The sequence below is a fragment of the Stenella coeruleoalba genome, assembly GCF_951394435.1.
Source record: "Stenella coeruleoalba genome assembly, contig: scaffold_69, whole genome shotgun sequence".
In the NCBI taxonomy this organism is placed as follows: domain Eukaryota; kingdom Metazoa; phylum Chordata; class Mammalia; order Artiodactyla; family Delphinidae; genus Stenella; species Stenella coeruleoalba.
In genome coordinates, this window is record NW_027645992.1 from 249,851 (window position 1) to 270,647 (window position 20,797).

The window sequence follows — 20,797 nt, forward strand, 5'->3', positions numbered from 1 at the left end:
AACCCCATATTAAACGCCTAAGAATGTACCTGACTAGTAAGTATCTTAAAACCTATGGATTGCTATGTCTCCAAAAGAGAATCAAGCGTGTGTACAGGGGCATAAACGCAGCAGTGATATGATTGGAGAGGTTCGGTGAGCAAATGAAGACCCTTTGAAGTCATATTGCATGGTACCCATTACACGGGTCTCAATTCTCCAGGTTTAAGGTATTCTTCCTTCAGCTAAAACATGCATGTGGAACCCAGAGTATGATCAACCATGTGAACGGGAGACGTGTTCAAATATGTCTCAGTTTTCCTCCCCTGGTACTCGGGTGCAACATTCCAGACGCTTTACTAACACTCTCCCCACTTGGAGAGTCAGTCCCTTTAACCTCCTGTTTGGCCCAGTTTGCAATATCTGCGGAAGATGAACAGGAATAGCGAGAACCAATGAGAGGCTAGCTGGAGGTGTCTGGACGGGCAAATTCAACTCTCATTTCCCACCAGGAAGAGGAATTAACCAAAGGCTCAGCATGCCGGGCCGGAACCAGATTAGGGCCTGAAGCCATCCTGCGGTGTTGCGGCCAGGTCACAAGAAAGCGAGTTGAAGAAAGGAGCTCAGGGGCACTGTAATTCACAAACCTGCAGAGTTATAAATGACAGCTATCGTCCAAAAATAGACTGAAGTAAGGCTGCCAAGAGGACTTGAAAGCGGGGCAGAATTGCAGGAAACCGATTTCAGGAGGTAGACTGGAATTGCATTGAAAGCATAGGAAAAGAGGCAGAACGTCCACAATGATGCACTTGGCCAAAAAGGGCGTATGCGTTTTTTCCTGAATATATTCAGGAAAAAACGCATACGCCCTTTGTGGCCAACCAAGCAAGCTTGCAAAGGAAATCTGCACTACAATGAAGTCTCACTTCCCCCCGGTCAAAAGGGCCATCTGAAAAAAGGGTAAAATCCAGAAAGGCAGGACAGGCCATGGAGAACTGGGAGCCTTGTTATGCTGATGGGCGGGATGTAAATTGCCAACAACCACTTGGGAGAAGTGTATGGTGTTTCCTGAAACATCTAAAAAACAAAGCAACAGAACCTAGGGCACTTCCACTTATGGTCCTATAGCTTAGGGAAATTAAAATGAAAAAGACACAGCCACCCCAAAGTTTGGAACGGCTCTGTTTACAAGAACCTCGTTCACAGTACAAGTTCAACATCGCAGAAAGTGAAAAATGGATAAAGAAGTTGTGGTATTTACTTACAAAGCAATATCACTCAGCAATGAAATCTGTGTCATCAGGCCCTTAGCAGCACAATGAGTGGATTCAGGTATGATGATTCTAACTGAAATAAGTCACACAGAAAAAGAAACATCATAAGATATCAGTAATACACGGAATGTAAACTTGGCTACACAGGAACTGAATTACAGAACAGAACAGGGTCTCAAATTTAGAAAACCAACTTATGCTTGCTTAAGGGGAAAGGTGAGTTGGGGTGCTGCATAAAACCAGAGATTGAAATGAGCACAGATAAAGTTCCTTAAGCCAAATATGGAATAGACAAGAGCTACTCCTTGCTCAACGAAATGGACTCAACACCGCATATTAAACGCCTAAGAATGTACCTGACTAGTAAGTATCTTAAAACCTATGGATTGCTATGTCTCCGAAATAGAATCAAGCATGTGTACATGGGCATAAATGCAGCAGTGATAGGATTGGAGGGGTTCGTGAGCAAATGAAGACCCTTTGAAGTCATATTGCATGGTACCCATTACACGGGTCTCAACTCTCCAGGTTTAAGGTATTGTTCCTTCAGCTAAAACATGCATGTGGAACCTAGATTATGATCAACCATGTGATCGGGAGACGTGTTCAAATATGTCTCAGTTTTCGTACCCTGGTACTCGGGTTCAACATTCCAGACGCTTTACTAACACTCTCCCCACTTGGAGAGTCAGTCCCTTTAACCTCCTGTTTGGCCCAGTTTGCAATTTCTGCGGAAGATGAACAGGAATAGCGAGAACCAATGAGAGGCTAGCTGGAGGTGTCTGGACGGGCAAATTCAACTCTCATTTCCCACCAGGAAGAGGAATTAACCAAAGGCTCAGCATGCCGGGCCGGAACCAGATTAGGGCCTGAAGCCATCCTGCGGTGTTGCGGCCAGGTCACAAGAAAGCGAGTTGAAGAAAGGAGCTCAGGGGCACTGTAATTCACAAACCTGCAGAGTTATAAATGACAGCTATCGTCCAAAAATAGACTGAAGTAAGGCTGCCAAGAGGACTTGAAAGCGGGGCAGAATTGCAGGAAACCGATTTCAGGAGGTAGACTGGAATTGCATTGAAAGCATAGGAAAAGAGGCAGAACGTCCACAATGATGCACTTGGCCAAAAAGGGCGTATGCGTTTTTTCCTGAATATATTCAGGAAAAAACGCATACGCCCTTTTTGGCCAACCAAGCAAGCTTGCAAAGGAAATCTGCACTACAATGAAGTCTCACTTCCCCCCGGTCAAAAGGGTCATCTGAAAAAAGGGTAAAATCCAGAAAGGCAGGACAGGCCATGGAGAACTGGGAGCCTTGTTATGCTGATGGGCGGGATGTAAATTGCCAAGAACCACTTGGGAGAAGTGTATGGTGTTTCCTGAAACAACTAAAAAACAAAGCAACAGAACCTAGGGCACTTCCACTTATGGTCCTATAGCTTAGGGAAATTAAAATGAAAAAGACACAGCCACCCCAAAGTTTGGAACAGCTCTGTTTACAAGAACCTCGTTTACAGTACAAGTTCAACATCGCAGAAAGTGAAAAATGGATAAAGAAGTTGTGGTATTTACTTACAAAGCAATATCACTCAGCAATGAAATCTGTGTCATCAGGCCCTTAGCAGCACAATGAGTGGATTCAGGTATGATGATTCTAACTGAAATAAGTCACACAGAAAAAGAAACATCATAAGATATCACTAATACACGGAATGTAAACTTGGCTACACAGGAACTGCATTCCAAAACAGAACAGGGTCTCAAATTTAGAAAACCAACTTATGCTTGCTTAAGGGGAAAGGTGAGTTGGGGTGCTGCATAAAACCAGAGATTGAAATGAGCACAGATAAAGTTCCTTAAGCCAAATATGGAATAGACAAGAGCTACTCCTTGCTCAACGAAATGGACTCAAAACCCCATATTAAACGCCTAAGAATGTACCTGACTAGTAAGTATCTTAAAACCTATGGATTGCTATGTCTCCAAAAGAGAATCAAGCGTGTGTACAGGGGCATAAACGCAGCAGTGATAGGATTGGAGAGGTTCGGTGAGCAAATGAAGACCCTTTGAAGTCATATTGCATGGTACCCATTACACGGGTCTCAACTCTCCAGGTTTAAGGTATTCTTCCTTCAGGTAAAGCATGCATGTGGAACCCAGAGTATGATCAACCATGTGAACGGGAGACGTGTTCAAATATGTCTCAGTTTTCCTCCCCTGTTACTCGAGTGCAACATTCCAGACGCTTTACTAACACTCTCCCGACTTGGAGAGTCAGTCCCTTTAACCTCCTGTTTGGCCCAGTTTGCAATTTCTGCGGAAGATGAACAGGAATAGCGAGAACCAATGAGAGGCTAGCTGGAGGTGTCTGGACGGGCAAATTCAACTCTCATTTCCCACCAGGAAGAGGAATTAACCAAAGGCTCAGCATGCCGGGCCGGAAACAGATTAGGGCCTGAAGCCATCCTGCGGTGTTGCGGCCAGGTCACAAGAAAGCGAGTTGAAGAAAGGAGCTCAGGGGCACTGTAATTCACAAACCTGCAGAGTTATAAATGACAGCTATCGTCCAAAAATAGACTGAAGTAAGGCTGCCAAGAGGACTTGAAAGCGGGGCAGAATTGCAGGAAACCGATTTCAGGAGGTAGACTGGAATTGCATTGAAAGCATAGGAAAAGAGGCAGAACGTCCACAATGATGCACTTGGCCAAAAAGGGCGTATGCGTTTTTTCCTGAATATATTCAGGAAAAAACGCATACGCCCTTTTTGGCCAACCAAGCAAGCTTGCAAAGGAAATCTGCACTACAATGAAGTCTCACTTCCCCCCGGTCAAAAGGGCCATCTGAAAAAAGGGTAAAATCCAGAAAGGCAGGACAGGCCATGGAGAACTGGGAGCCTTGTTATGCTGATGGGCGGGATGTAAATTGCCAAGAACCACTTGGGAGAAGTGTATGGTGTTTCCTGAAACAACTAAAAAACAAAGCAACAGAACCTAGGGCACTTCCACTTATGGTCCTATAGCTTAGGGAAATTAAAATGAAAAAGACACAGCCACCCCAAAGTTTGGAACGGCTCTGTTTACAAGAACCTCGTTTACAGTACAAGTTCAACATCGCAGAAAGTGAAAAATGGATAAAGAAGATGTGGTATTTACTTACAAAGCAATATCACTCAGCAATGAAATCTGTGTCATCAGGCCCTTAGCAGCACAATGAGTGGATTCAGGTATGATGATTCTAACTGAAATAAGTCACACAGAAAAAGAAACATCATAAGATATCACTAATACACGGAATGTAAACTTGGCTACACAGGAACTGCATTCCAAAACAGAACAGGGTCTCAAATTTAGAAAACCAACTTATGCTTGCTTAAGGGGAAAGGTGAGTTGGGGTGCTGCATAAAACCAGAGATTGAAATGAGCACAGATAAAGTTCCTTAAGCCAAATATGGAATAGACAAGAGCTACTCCTTGCTCAACGAAATGGACTCAACACCGCATATTAAACGCCTAAGAATGTACCTGACTAGTAAGTATCTTAAAACCTATGGATTGCTATGTCTCCGAAAGAGAATCAAGCATGTGTACATGGGCATAAACGCAGCAGTGATAGGATTGGAGGGGTTCGTGAGCAAATGAAGACCCTTTGAAGTCATATTGCATGGTACCCATTCCACGGGTCTCAACTCTCCAAGTTTAAGGTATTGTTCCTTCAGCTAAAACATGCATGTGGAACCTAGATTATGATCAACCATGTGATCGGGAGACGTGTTCAAATATGTCTCAGTTTTCGTACCCTGGTACTCGGGTGCAACATTCCAGACGCTTTACTAACACTCTCCCCACTTGGAGAGTCAGTCCCTTTAACCTCCTGTTTGGCCCAGTTTGCAATTTCTGTGGAAGATAAACAGGAATAGCGAGAACCAATGAGAGACTAGCTGGAGGTGTCTGGATGGGCAAATTTAACTCTCATTTCCCACCAGGAAGAGGAATTAACCAAAGGCTCAGCGTGCCGTGCCGGAACCAGATTAGGGCCTGTAGACATCCTGCGGTGTTGCGGCCAGGTCACAAGAAAGCGAGTTGAAGAAAGGAGCTCAGGGGCACTGTAATTCACAAACCTGCAGAGTTATAAATGACAGCTATCGTCCAAAAATAGACTGAAGTAAGGCTGCCAAGAGGACTTGAAAGCGGGGCAGAATTGCAGGAAACCGATTTCAGGAGGTAGACTGGAATTGCATTGAAGGCATAGGAAAAGAGGCAGAACGTCCACAATGATGCACTTGGCCAAAAAGGGCGTATGCGTTTTTTCCTGAATATATTCAGGAAAAAACGCATACGCCCTTTATGGCCAACCAAGCAAACTTGCAAAGGAAATCTGCACTACAATGAAGTCTCACTTCTCCCCGGTCAAAAGGGACATCTGAAAAAAGTGTAAAATCCAGAGAGGCAGGACAGGCCATGGAGAACTGGGAGCCTTGTTATGCTGATGGGCGGGATGTAAATTGCCAACAGACACTCAGGAGAAGTGTATGGTGTTTCCTGAAACATCTAAAAAACAAAGCATCAGAGCCTAGGGCACTTCCACTTATGGTCCTATAGCTTAGGGAAATTAAAATGAAAAAGACACAGCCACCCCAAATTTTGGAACGGCTCTGTTTACAGGAACCTCGTTTACAGTACAAGTTCAACATCGCAGAAAGTGAAAAATGGATAAAAAAGTTGTGGTATTTACTTACAAAGCAATATCACTCAGCAATGAAATCTGTGTCATCAGGCCCTTAGCAGCACAATGAGTGGATTCAGGTATGATGATTCTAACTGAAATAAGTCACACAGAAAAAGAAACATCATAAGATATCACTAATACATGGAATGTAAACTTGGCTACACAGGAACTGCATTCCAAAACAGAACAGGGTCTCAAATTTAGAAAACCAACTTATGCTTGCTTAAGGGGAAAGGTGAGTTGGGGTGCTGCATAAAACCAGAGATTGAAATGAGCACAGATAAAGTTCCTTAAGCCAAATATGGAATAGACAAGAGCTACTCCTTGCTCAACGAAATGGACTCAACACCGCATATTAAACGCCTAAGAATGTACCTGACTAGTAAGTATCTTAAAACCTATGGATTGCTATGTCTCCAAAAGAGAATCAAGCGTGTGTACAGGGGCATAAACGCAGCAGTGATAGGATTGGAGAGGTTCGGTGAGCAAATGAAGACCCTTTGAAGTCATATTGCATGGTACCCATTACACGGGTCTCAACTCTCCAGGTTTAAGGTATTCTTCCTTCAGCTAAAGCATGCATGTGGAACCCAGAGTATGATCAACCATGTGAACGGGAGACGTGTTCAAATATGTCTCAGTTTTCCTCCCCTGTTACTCGAGTGCAACATTCCAGACGCTTTACTAACACTCTCCCGACTTGGAGAGTCAGTCCCTTTAACCTCCTGTTTGGCCCAGTTTGCAATTTCTGCGGAAGATGAACAGGAATAGCGAGAACCAATGAGAGGCTAGCTGGAGGTGTCTGGACGGGCAAATTCAACTCTCATTTCCCACCAGGAAGAGGAATTAACCAAAGGCTCAGCATGCCGGGCCGGAAACAGATTAGGGCCTGAAGCCATCCTGCGGTGTTGCGGCCAGGTCACAAGAAAGCGAGTTGAAGAAAGGAGCTCAGGGGCACTGTAATTCACAAACCTGCAGAGTTATAAATGACAGCTATCGTCCAAAAATAGACTGAAGTAAGGCTGCCAAGAGGACTTGAAAGCGGGGCAGAATTGCAGGAAACCGATTTCAGGAGGTAGACTGGAATTGCATTGAAAGCATAGGAAAAGAGGCAGAACGTCCACAATGATGCACTTGGCCAAAAAGGGCGTATGCGTTTTTTCCTGAATATATTCAGGAAAAAACGCATACGCCCTTTTTGGCCAACCAAGCAAGCTTGCAAAGGAAATCTGCACTACAATGAAGTCTCACTTCCCCCCGGTCAAAAGGGCCATCTGAAAAAAGGGTAAAATCCAGAAAGGCAGGACAGGCCATGGAGAACTGGGAGCCTTGTTATGCTGATGGGCGGGATGTAAATTGCCAAGAACCACTTGGGAGAAGTGTATGGTGTTTCCTGAAACAACTAAAAAACAAAGCAACAGAACCTAGGGCACTTCCACTTATGGTCCTATAGCTTAGGGAAATTAAAATGAAAAAGACACAGCCACCCCAAAGTTTGGAACGGCTCTGTTTACAAGAACCTCGTTTACAGTACAAGTTCAACATCGCAGAAAGTGAAAAATGGATAAAGAAGATGTGGTATTTACTTACAAAGCAATATCACTCAGCAATGAAATCTGTGTCATCAGGCCCTTAGCAGCACAATGAGTGGATTCAGGTATGATGATTCTAACTGAAATAAGTCACACAGAAAAAGAAACATCATAAGATATCACTAATACACGGAATGTAAACTTGGCTACACAGGAACTGCATTCCAAAACAGAACAGGGTCTCAAATTTAGAAAACCAACTTATGCTTGCTTAAGGGGAAAGGTGAGTTGGGGTGCTGCATAAAACCAGAGATTGAAATGAGCACAGATAAAGTTCCTTAAGCCAAATATGGAATAGACAAGAGCTACTCCTTGCTCAACGAAATGGACTCAACACCGCATATTAAACGCCTAAGAATGTACCTGACTAGTAAGTATCTTAAAACCTATGGATTGCTATGTCTCCGAAAGAGAATCAAGCATGTGTACATGGGCATAAACGCAGCAGTGATAGGATTGGAGGGGTTCGTGAGCAAATGAAGACCCTTTGAAGTCATATTGCATGGTACCCATTCCACGGGTCTCAACTCTCCAAGTTTAAGGTATTGTTCCTTCAGCTAAAACATGCATGTGGAACCTAGATTATGATCAACCATGTGATCGGGAGACGTGTTCAAATATGTCTCAGTTTTCGTACCCTGGTACTCGGGTGCAACATTCCAGACGCTTTACTAACACTCTCCCCACTTGGAGAGTCAGTCCCTTTAACCTCCTGTTTGGCCCAGTTTGCAATTTCTGTGGAAGATAAACAGGAATAGCGAGAACCAATGAGAGACTAGCTGGAGGTGTCTGGATGGGCAAATTTAACTCTCATTTCCCACCAGGAAGAGGAATTAACCAAAGGCTCAGCGTGCCGTGCCGGAACCAGATTAGGGCCTGTAGACATCCTGCGGTGTTGCGGCCAGGTCACAAGAAAGCGAGTTGAAGAAAGGAGCTCAGGGGCACTGTAATTCACAAACCTGCAGAGTTATAAATGACAGCTATCGTCCAAAAATAGACTGAAGTAAGGCTGCCAAGAGGACTTGAAAGCGGGGCAGAATTGCAGGAAACCGATTTCAGGAGGTAGACTGGAATTGCATTGAAGGCATAGGAAAAGAGGCAGAACGTCCACAATGATGCACTTGGCCAAAAAGGGCGTATGCGTTTTTTCCTGAATATATTCAGGAAAAAACGCATACGCCCTTTATGGCCAACCAAGCAAACTTGCAAAGGAAATCTGCACTACAATGAAGTCTCACTTCTCCCCGGTCAAAAGGGACATCTGAAAAAAGTGTAAAATCCAGAGAGGCAGGACAGGCCATGGAGAACTGGGAGCCTTGTTATGCTGATGGGCGGGATGTAAATTGCCAACAGACACTCAGGAGAAGTGTATGGTGTTTCCTGAAACATCTAAAAAACAAAGCATCAGAGCCTAGGGCACTTCCACTTATGGTCCTATAGCTTAGGGAAATTAAAATGAAAAAGACACAGCCACCCCAAATTTTGGAACGGCTCTGTTTACAGGAACCTCGTTTACAGTACAAGTTCAACATCGCAGAAAGTGAAAAATGGATAAAAAAGTTGTGGTATTTACTTACAAAGCAATATCACTCAGCAATGAAATCTGTGTCATCAGGCCCTTAGCAGCACAATGAGTGGATTCAGGTATGATGATTCTAACTGAAATAAGTCACACAGAAAAAGAAACATCATAAGATATCACTAATACATGGAATGTAAACTTGGCTACACAGGAACTGCATTCCAAAACAGAACAGGGTCTCAAATTTAGAAAACCAACTTATGCTTGCTTAAGGGGAAAGGTGAGTTGGGGTGCTGCATAAAACCAGAGATTGAAATGAGCACAGATAAAGTTCCTTAAGCCAAATATGGAATAGACAAGAGCTACTCCTTGCTCAACGAAATGGACTCAACACTGCATATTAAACTCCTAAGAATGTACCTGACTAGTAAGTATCTTAAAACCTATGGATTGCTATGTCTCCGAAAGAGAATCAAGAATGTGTACAGGGGCATAAACGCAGCAGTGATAGGATTGGAGAGGTTCGGTGAGCAAATGAACACCCTTTGAAGTCATATTGCATGGTACCCATTCCACGGGTTTCAAATACCCAGGTTTAAGGTATTCTTCCTTCACCTAAAACATGCATGTGGAACCTAGAGTATGACCAACCATGTGATCGGGAGACGTGTTCAAATATGTCTCAGTTTTCGTACCCTGGTACTCGGGTGCAACATTCCAGATGCTTTACTAACACTCTCCCCACTTGGAGAGTCAGCGCCTTTAACCTCCTGTTTGGCACAGTTTCCAATTTCTGCGGAAGATGAACAGGAATAGCGAGAACCAATGAGAGGCTAGCTGGAGATGTCTGGACGGGCAAATTTAACTCTCATTTCCCACCAGGAAGAGGAAATAACCAAAGGCTCAGCGTGCCGTACCGGAACCAGATTAGCGCCTGAAGCCATCCTGCGGTGTTGCGGCCAGCTCAAAAGAAAGCGAGTTGAAGAAAGGAGCTCAGGGGCACTGTAATTCACAAACCTGCAGAGTTATAAATGACAGCTATCGTCCAAAAATAGACTGAAGTAAGGCTGCCAAGAGGACTTGAAAGCGGGGCAGAATTGCAGGAAACCGATTTCAGGAGGTAGACTGGAATTGCATTGAAAGCATAGGAAAAGAGGCAGAACGTCCACAATGATGCACTTGGCCAAAAAGGGCGTATGCGTTTTTTCCTGAATATATTCAGGAAAAAACGCATACGCCCTTTTTGGCCAACCAAGCAAGCTTGCAAAGGAAATCTGCACTACAATGAAGTCTCACTTCCCCCCGGTCAAAAGGGCCATCTGAAAAAAGTGTAAAATCCAGAAAGGCAGGACAGGTCATGGAGAACTGGGAGCCTTGTTATGCTGATGGGCGGGATGTAAATTGCCAACAGACACTCAGGAGAAGTGTATGGTGTTTCCTGAAACATCTAAAAAACAAAGCAACAGAGCCGAGGGCACTTGCGCTTATGGTCCTATAGCTTAGGGAAATTAAAATCAAAAAGACACAGCCACCCCAAAGTTTGGGACGCCTCCGTTTACAAGAACCTCGTTTACCGTACAAGTTCAATATCACAGAAAGTGAAAAATGGATAAAGAACTTGTGGAACTTACGTACAATGCAGTATCACTCAGCAATGAAATCTATGTCATCAGGCCCGTAGCAGCATAATGAGTGGATTCAGGTACGATGATTCTAACTGAAATAAGTCACACAGAAAAAGAAACATCATAAGATATCACTAATACACGGAATGTAAACTTGGCTACACAGGAACTGCATTCCAAAACAGAACAGGGTCTCAAATTTAGAAAACCAACTTATGCTTGCTTAAGGTGAAAGGTGAGTTGGGGTGCTGCATAAAACCAGAGATTGAAATGAGCACAGATAAAGTTCCTTAAGCCAAATATGGAATACACAAGAGCTACTCCTTGCTCAACGAAATGGACACAAAACCCCATATTAAACGCCTAAGAATGCACCTGACTAGTAAGTATCTTAAAACCTATGGATTGCTATGTCTCCGAAAGGGAATCAAGCATGTGTACAGGGGCATAAACGCAGCAGTGATAGGATTGGAGAGGTTCGTGAGCAAATGAAGACCCTTTGAAGTCATATTGCATGGTACCCATTCCACGGGTTTCAACTCTCCAGGTTTAAGGTATTCTTCCTTCATCTAAAACATGCATGTGGAACCTAGAGTATGATCAACCATGTGATCGGGAGACGTGTTCAAATATGTCTCAGTTTTCGTACCCTGGTACTCGGGTGCAACATTCCAGACACTTTACTAACACTCTCCCCACTTGGAGAGTCAGTCCCTTTAACTTCCTGTTTGGCCCAGTTTGCAATTTCTGTGGAAGATGAACAGGAATAGCGAGAACCAATGAAAGACTAGCTGGAGGTGTCTGGATGGGCAAATATAACTCTCATTTCCCACCAGGAAGAGGAATTAACCAAAGGCTCAGCGTGCCGTGCCAGAACCAGATTAGGGCCTGAAGACATCCTGCGGTGTTGCGGCCAGGTCACAAGAAAGCGAGTTGAAGAAAGGAGCTCAGGGGCACTGTAATTCACAAACCTGCAGAGTTATAAATGACAGCTATCGTCCAAAAATATACTGAAGTAAGGCTGCCAAGAGGACTTGAAAGCGGGGCAGAATTGCAGGAAACCGATTTCAGGAGGTAGACTGGAATTGCATTGAAAGCATAGGAAAAGAGGCAGAACGTCCACAATGATGCACTTGGCCAAAAAGGGCGTATGCGTTTGTTCCTGAATATATTCAGGAAAAAACGCATACGCCCTTTTTGGCCAAACAAGCAAGCTTGCAAAGGAAATTTGCACTACAATGAAGTCTCACTTCCCCCCGGTCAAAAGGGCCATCTGAAAAAAGTGTAAAATCCAGAAAGGCAGGACAGGCCATGGAGAACTGGGAGCCTTGTTATGCTGATGGGCGGGATGTAAATTGCCAACAACCACTTGGGAGAAGTGTATGGTGTTTCCTGAAACATCTAAAAAACAAAGCAACAGAACCTAGGGCACTTCCACTTATGGTCCTATAGCTTAGGGAAATTAAAATCAAAAAGACACAGCCACCCCAAAGTTTGGAACGGCTCTGTTTACAAGAAACTCGTTTACAGTACAAGTTCAACATCGCAGAAAGTGAAAAATGGATAAAGAAGTTGTGGTATTTACTTACAAAGCAATATCACTCAGCAATGAAATCTGTGTCATCAGGCCCTTAGCATCACAATGAGTGGATTCAGGTATGATGATTCTAACTGAAATAAGTCACACGGAAAAAGAAACATCATAAGATATCAGTAATACACGGAATGTAAACTTGGCTACACAGGAACTGAATTACAGAACAGAACAGGGTCTCAAATTTAGAAAACCAACTTATGCTTGCTTAAGGGGAAAGGTGAGTTGGGGTGCTGCATAAAACCAGAGATTGACATGAGCACAGATAAAGTTCCTTAAGCCAAATATGGAATAGACAAGAGCTACTCCTTGCTCAACAAAATGGACTCAACACCACATATTAAACACCTAAGAATGTACCTGACTAGTAAGTATCTTAAAACCTATGGATTGCTATGTCTCTGAAAGAGAATCAAGCATGTGTACATGGGCATAAATGCAGCAGTGATAGGATTGGAGGGGTTCGTGAGCAAATGAAGACCCTTTGAAGTCATATTGCATGGTACCCATTACACGGGTCTCAACTCTCCAGGTTTAAGGTATTCTTCCTTCAGCTAAAACATGCATGTGGAACCCAGAGTATGATCAACCATGTGAACGGGAGACGTGTTCAAATATGTCTCAGTTTTCCTCCCCTGGTACTCGGGTGCAAGATTCCAGACGCTTTACTAACACTCTCCCCACTTGGAGAGTCAGTCCCTTTAACCTCCTGTTTGGCCCAGTTTGCAATTTCTGCGGAAGATGAACAGGAATAGCGAGAACCAATGAGAGGCTAGCTGGAGGTGTCTGGACGGGCAAATTCAACTCTCATTTCCCACCAGGAAGAGGAATTAACCAAAGGCTCAGCATGCCGGGCCGGAACCAGATTAGGGCCTGAAGCCATCCTGCGGTGTTGCGGCCAGGTCACAAGAAAGCGAGTTGAAGAAAGGAGCTCAGGGGCACTGTAATTCACAAACCTGCAGAGTTATAAATGACAGCTATCGTCCAAAAATAGACTGAAGTAAGGCTGCCAAGAGGACTTGAAAGCGGGGCAGAATTGCAGGAAACCGATTTCAGGAGGTAGACTGGAATTGCATTGAAAGCATAGGAAAAGAGGCAGAACGTCCACAATGATGCACTTGGCCAAAAAGGGCGTATGCGTTTTTTCCTGAATATATTCAGGAAAAAACGCATACGCCCTTTGTGGCCAACCAAGCAAGCTTGCAAAGGAAATCTGCACTACAATGAAGTCTCACTTCCCCCCGGTCAAAAGGGCCATCTGAAAAAAGTGTAAAATCCAGAAAGGCAGGACAGGCCATGGAGAACTGGGAGCCTTGTTATGCTGATGGGCGGGATGTAAATTGCCAAGAACCACTTGGGAGAAGTGTATGGTGTTTCCTGAAACAACTAAAAAACAAAGCAACAGAACCTAGGGCACTTCCACTTATGGTCCTATAGCTTAGGGAAATTAAAATGAAAAAGACACAGCCACCCCAAAGTTTGGAACGGCTCTGTTTACAAGAACCTCGTTTACAGTACAAGTTCAACATCACAGAAAGTGAAAAATGGATAAAGAAGTTGTGGTATTTACTTACAAAGCAATATCACTCAGCAATGAAATCTGTGTCATCAGGCCCTTAGCAGCACAATTGGTGGATTCAGGTATGATGATTCTAACTGAAATAAGTCACACAGAAAAAGAAACATCATAAGATATCACTAATACACGGAATGTAAACTTGGCTACACAGGAACTGCATTCCAAAACAGAACAGGGTCTCAAATTTAGAAAACCAACTTATGCTTGCTTAAGGGGAAAGGTGAGTTGGGGTGCTGCATAAAACCAGAGATTGAAATGAGCACAGATAAAGTTCCTTAAGCCAAATATGGAATAGACAAGAGCTACTCCTTGCTCAACGAAATGGACTCAAAACCCCATATTAAACGCCTAAGAATGTACCTGACTAGTAAGTATCTTAAAACCTATGGATTGCTATGTCTCCAAAAGAGAATCAAGCGTGTGTACAGGGGCATAAACGCAGCAGTGATATGATTGGAGAGGTTCGGTGAGCAAATGAAGACCCTTTGAAGTCATATTGCATGGTACCCATTACACGGGTCTCAACTCTCCAGGTTTAAGGTATTCTTCCTTCAGCTAAAACATGCATGTGGAACCCAGAGTATGATCAACCATGTGAACGGGAGACGTGTTCAAATATGTCTCAGTTTTCTTCCCCTGGTACTCGGGTGCAACATTCCAGACGCTTTACTAACACTCTCCCCACTTGGAGAGTCAGTCCCTTTAACCTCCTGTTTGGCCCAGTTTGCAATATCTGCGGAAGATGAACAGGAATAGCGAGAACCAATGAGAGGCTAGCTGGAGGTGTCTGGACGGGCAAATTCAACTCTCATTTCCCACCAGGAAGAGGAATTAACCAAAGGCTCAGCATGCCGGGCCGGAACCAGATTAGGGCCTGAAGCCATCCTGCGGTGTTGCGGCCAGGTCACAAGAAAGCGAGTTGAAGAAAGGAGCTCAGGGGCACTGTAATTCACAAACCTGCAGAGTTATAAATGACAGCTATCGTCCAAAAATAGACTGAAGTAAGGCTGCCAAGAGGACTTGAAAGCGGGGCAGAATTGCAGGAAACCGATTTCAGGAGGTAGACTGGAATTGCATTGAAAGCATAGGAAAAGAGGCAGAACGTCCACAATGATGCACTTGGCCAAAAAGGGCGTATGCGTTTTTTCCTGAATATATTCAGGAAAAAACGCATACGCCCTTTTTGGCCAACCAAGCAAGCTTGCAAAGGAAATCTGCACTACAATGAAGTCTCACTTCCCCCCGGTCAAAAGGGCCATCTGAAAAAAGTGTAAAATCCAGAAAGGCAGGACAGGCCATGGAGAACTGGGAGCCTTGTTATGCTGATGGGCGGGATGTAAATTGCCAAGAACCACTTGGGAGAAGTGTATGGTGTTTCCTGAAACAACTAAAAAACAAAGCAACAGAACCTAGGGCACTTCCACTTATGGTCCTATAGCTTAGGGAAATTAAAATGAAAAAGACACAGCCACCCCAAAGTTTGGAACGGCTCTGTTTACAAGAAGCTCGTTTACAGTACAAGTTCAACATCGCAGAAAGTGAAAAATGGATAAAGAAGTTGTGGTATTTACTTACAAAGCAATATCACTCAGCAATGAAATCTGTGTCATCAGGCCCTTAGCAGCACAATGAGTGGATTCAGGTATGATGATTCTAACTGAAATAAGTCACACAGAAAAAGAAACATCATAAGATATCACTAATACACGGAATGTAAACTTGGCTACACAGGAACTGCATTCCAAAACAGAACAGGGTCTCAAATTTAGAAAACCAACTTACGCTTGCTTAAGGGGAAAGGTGAGTTGGGGTGCTGCATAAAACCAGAGATTGAAATGAGCACAGATAAAGTTCCTTAAGCCAAATATGGAATAGACAAGAGCTACTCCTTGCTCAACGAAATGGACTCAAAACCCCATATTAAACGCCTAAGAATGTACCTGACTAGTAAGTTTCTTAAAACCTATGGATTGCTATGTCTCCAAAAGAGAATCAAGCGTGTGTACAGGGGCATAAACGCAGCAGTGATAGGATTGGAGAGGTTCGGTGAGCAAATGAAGACCCTTTGAAGTCATATTGCATGGTACCCATTACACGGGTCTCAACTCTCCAGGTTTAAGGTATTCTTCCTTCAGCTAAAACATGCATGTGGAACCCAGAGTATGATCAACCATGTGAACGGGAGACGTGTTCAAATATGTCTCAGTTTTCCTCCCCTGGTACTCGGGTGCAACATTCCAGACGCTTTACTAACACTCTCCCGACTTGGAGAGTCAGTCCCTTTAAACTCCTGTTTGGCCCAGTTTGCAATTTCTGCGGAAGATGAACAGGAATAGCAAGAACCAATGAGAGGCTAGCTGGAGGTGTCTGGACGGGCAAATTCAACTCTCATTTCCCACCAGGAAGAGGAATTAACCAAAGGCTCAGCATGCCGGGCCGGAACCAGATTAGGGCCTGAAGCCATCCTGCGGTGTTGCGGCCAGGTCACAAGAAAGCGAGTTGAAGAAAGGAGCTCAGGGGCACTGTAATTCACAAACCTGCAGAGTTATGAATGACAGCTATCGTCCAAAAATAGACTGAAGTAAGGCTGCCAAGAGGACTTGAAAGCGGGGCAGAATTGCAGGAAACCGATTTCAGGAGGTAGACTTGAATTGCATTGAAAGCATAGGAAAAGAGGCAGAACGTCCACAATGATGCACTTGGCCAAAAAGGGCGTATGCGTTTTTTCCTGAATATATTCAGGAAAAAACGCATACGCCCTTTTTGGCCAACCAAGCAAGCTTGCAAAGGAAATCTGCACTACAATGAAGTCTCACTTCCCCCCGGTCAAAAGGGCCATCTGAAAAAAGTGTAAAATCCAGAAAGGCAGGACAGGCCATGGAGAACTGGGAGCCTTGTTATGCTGATGGGCGGGATGTAAATTGCCAAGAACCACTTGGGAGAAGTGTATGGTGTTTCCTGAAACAACTAAAAAACAAAGCAACAGAACCTAGGGCACTTCCACTTATGGTCCTATAGCTTAGGGAAATTAAAATGAAAAAGACACAGCCACCCCAAAGTTTGGAACGGCTCTGTTTACAAGAACCTCGTTTACAGTACAAGTTCAACATCGCAGAAAGTGAAAAATGGATAAAGAAGTTGTGGTATTTACTTACAAAGCAATATCACTCAGCAATGAAATCTGTGTCATCAGGCCCTTAGCAGCACAATGAGTGGATTCAGGTATGATGATTCTAACTGAAATAAGTCACACAGAAAAAGAAACATCATAAGATATCACTAATACACGGAATGTAAACTTGGCTACACAGGAACTGCATTCCAAAACAGAACAGGGTCTCAAATTTAGAAAACCAACTTATGCTTGCTTAAGGGGAAAGGTGAGTTGGGGTGCTGCATAAAACCAGAGATTGAAATGAGCACAGATAAAGTTCCTTAAGCCAAATATGGAATAGACAAGAGCTACTCCTTGCTCAACGAAATGGACTCAAAACCCCATATTAAACGCCTAAGAATGTACCTGACTAGTAAGTATCTTAAAACCTATGGATTGCTATGTCTCCAAAAGAGAATCAAGCGTGTGTACAGGGGCATAAACGCAGCAGTGATATGATTGGAGAGGTTCGGTGAGCAAATGAAGACCCTTTGAAGTCATATTGCATGGTACCCATTACACGGGTCTCAACTCTCCAGGTTTAAGGTATTCTTCCTTCAGCTAAAACATGCATGTGGAACCCAGAGTATGATCAACCATGTGAACGGGAGACGTGTTCAAATATGTCTCAGTTTTCCTCCCCTGGTACTCGGGTGCAACATTCCAGACGCTTTACTAACACTCTCCCGACTTGGAGAGTCAGTCCCTTTAAACTCCTGTTTGGCCCAGTTTGCAATTTCTGCGGAAGATGAACAGGAATAGCAAGAACCAATGAGAGGCTAGCTGGAGGTGTCTGGACGGGCAAATTCAACTCTCATTTCCCACCAGGAAGAGGAATTAACCAAAGGCTCAGCATGCTGGGCCGGAACCAGATTAGGGCCTGAAGCCATCCTGCGGTGTTGCGGCCAGGTCACAAGAAAGCGAGTTGAAGAAAGGAGCTCAGGGGCACTGTAATTCACAAACCTGCAGAGTTATAAATGACAGCTATCGTCCAAAAATAGACTGAAGTAAGGCTGCCAAGAGGACTTGAAAGCGGGGCAGAATTGCAGGAAACCGATTTCAGGAGGTAGACTGGAATTGCATTGAAAGCATAGGAAAAGAGGCAGAACGTCCACAATGATGCACTTGGCCAAAAAGGGCGTATGCGTTTTTTCCTGAATATATTCAGGAAAAAACGCATACGCCCTTTTTGGCCAACCAAGCAAGCTTGCAAAGGAAATCTGCACTACAATGAAGTCTCACTTCCCCCCGGTCAAAAGGGCCATCTGAAAAAAGGGTAAAATCCAGAAAGGCAGGACAGGCCATGGAGAACTGGGAGCCTTGTTATGCTGATGGGCGGGATGTAAATTGCCAAGAACCACTTGGGAGAAGTGTATGGTGTTTCCTGAAACAACTAAAAAACAAAGCAACAGAACCTAGGGCACTTCCACTTATGGTCCTATAGCTTAGGGAAATTAAAATGAAAAAGACACAGCCACCCCAAAGTTTGGAACGGCTCTGTTTACAAGAACCTCGTTTACAGTACAAGTTCAACATCGCAGAAAGTGAAAAATGGATAAAGAAGTTGTGGTATTTACTTACAAAGCAATATCACTCAGCAATGAAATCTGTGTCATCAGGCCCTTAGCAGCACAATGAGTGGATTCAGGTATGATGATTCTAACTGAAATAAGTCACACAGAAAAAGAAACATCATAAGATATCACTAATACACGGAATGTAAACTTGGCTACACAGGAACTGCATTCCAAAACAGAACAGGGTCTCAAATTTAGAAAACCAACTTATGCTTGCTTAAGGGGAAAGGTGAGTTGGGGTGCTGCATAAAACCAGAGATTGAAATGAGCACAGATAAAGTTCCTTAAGCCAAATATGGAATAGACAAGAGCTACTCCTTGCTCAACGAAATGGACTCAAAACCCCATATTAAACGCCTAAGAATGTACCTGACTAGTAAGTATCTTAAAACCTATGGATTGCTATGTCTCCAAAAGAGAATCAAGCATGTGTACAGGGGCATAAACGCAGCAGTGATAGGATTGGAGAGGTTCGGTGAGCAAATGAAGATCCTTTGAAGTCATATTGCATGGTACCCATTACACGGGTCTCAACTCTCCAGGTTTAAGGTATTCTTCCTTCAGCTAAAACATGCATGTGGAACCCAGAGTATGATCAACCATGTGAACGGGAGACGTGTTCAAATATGTCTCAGTTTTCCTCCCCTGGTACTCGGGTGCAACATTCCAGACGCTTTACTAACACTCTCCCGACTTGGAGAGTCAGTCCGTTTAACCTCCTGTTTGGCCCAGTTTGCAATTTCTGCGGAAGATGAACAGGAATAGCGAGAACCAATGAGAGGCTAGCTGGAGGTGTCTGGACTGGCAAATTCAACTCTCATTTCCCACCAGGAAGAGGAATTAACCAAAGGCTCAGCATGCCGGGCCGGAACCAGATTAGGGCCTGAAGCCATCCTGCGGTGTTGCGGCCAGGTCACAAGAAAGCGAGTTGAAGAAAGGAGCTCAGGGGCACTGTAATTCACAAACCTGCAGAGTTATAAATGACAGCTATCGTCCAAAAATAGACTGAAGTAAGGCTGCCAAGAGGACTTGAAAGCCAGGCAGAATTGCAGGAAACCGATTTCAGGAGGTAGACTGGAATTGCATTGAAAGCATAGGAAAAGAGGCAGAACGTCCACAATGATGCACTTGGCCAAAAAGGGTGTATGCGTTTTTTCCTGAATATATTCAGGAAAAAACGCATACGCACTTTTTGGCCAACCAAGCAAGCTTGCAAAGGAAATCTGCACTACAATGAAGTCTCACTTCCCCCCGGTCAAAAGGGCCATCTGAAAAAAGTGTAAAATCCAGAAAGGCAGGACAGGCCATGGAGAACTGGGAGCCTTGTTATGCTGAAGGGCGGGATGTAAATTGCCAACAAACACTCGGGAGAAGTGTACGGTGTTTCCTGAAACATCTAAAAAACAAAGCAACAGAGCCTAGGGCACTTCCACTTATGGTCCTATAGCTTAGGGAATTTAAAATCAAAAAGACACAGCCACCCCAAAGTTTGGAACGGCTCTGTTTACAAGAACCTCGTTTACAGTACAAGTTCAACATCACAGAAAGTGAAAAATGGATAAAGAAGATGTGGTATTTACTTACAAAGCAATATCACTCAGCAATGAAATCTGTGTCATCAGGCCCTTAGCAGCACAATGAGTGGATTCAGGTATGATGATTCTAACTGAAATAAGTCACACAGAAAAAGAAACATCATAAGATATCACTAATACACGGAATGTAAACTTGGCTACACAGGAACTGAATTACAGAACAGAACAGGGTCTCAAATTTAGAAAACCAACTTATGCTTGCTTAAGGGTAAAGGTGAGTTGGCGTGCTGCATAAAACCAGAGATTGAAATGAGCACAGATAAAGTTCCTTAAGCCAAATATGGAATAGACAAGAGCTACTCCTTGCTCAACGAAATGGACTCAACACCGCATATTAAACGCCTAAGAATGTACCTGACTAGTAAGTATCTTAAAACCTATGGATTGCTATGTCTCCGAAAGAGAATCAAGCATGTGTACAGGGGCATAAACGCAGCAGTGATAGGATTGGAGAGGTTCAGTGAGCAAATGAAGACCCTTTGAAGTCATATTGCATGGTACCCATTCCACGGGTTTCAACTACCCAGATTTTAGGTATTCTTCCTTCAGCTAAAACATGCATGTGGAACCCAGAGTTTGATCAACCA

The 20,797-nt window shown here is 43.8% G+C and overlaps 1 long non-coding RNA gene across 5 annotated transcripts in view; it reads right to left on the reverse strand.

Moving 5' to 3' along the window:
* LOC307181408 overlaps positions 1-20,797 on the reverse strand; it is a 1,608,936-nt gene that overhangs the window by 236,592 nt on the left and 1,351,547 nt on the right. For 3 of the 5 annotated variants that reach the window (XR_013826693.1, XR_013826694.1, XR_013826695.1), the window contains exon 6: positions 13,899-13,961. The exons of the other annotated variants lie outside the window; for them this stretch is intronic. This is a non-coding gene — a long non-coding RNA (uncharacterized lncRNA). Of the gene's footprint in view, positions 1-13,898; positions 13,962-20,797 lie in introns of those variants that run through there. 5 annotated transcript variants of the gene reach the window in all.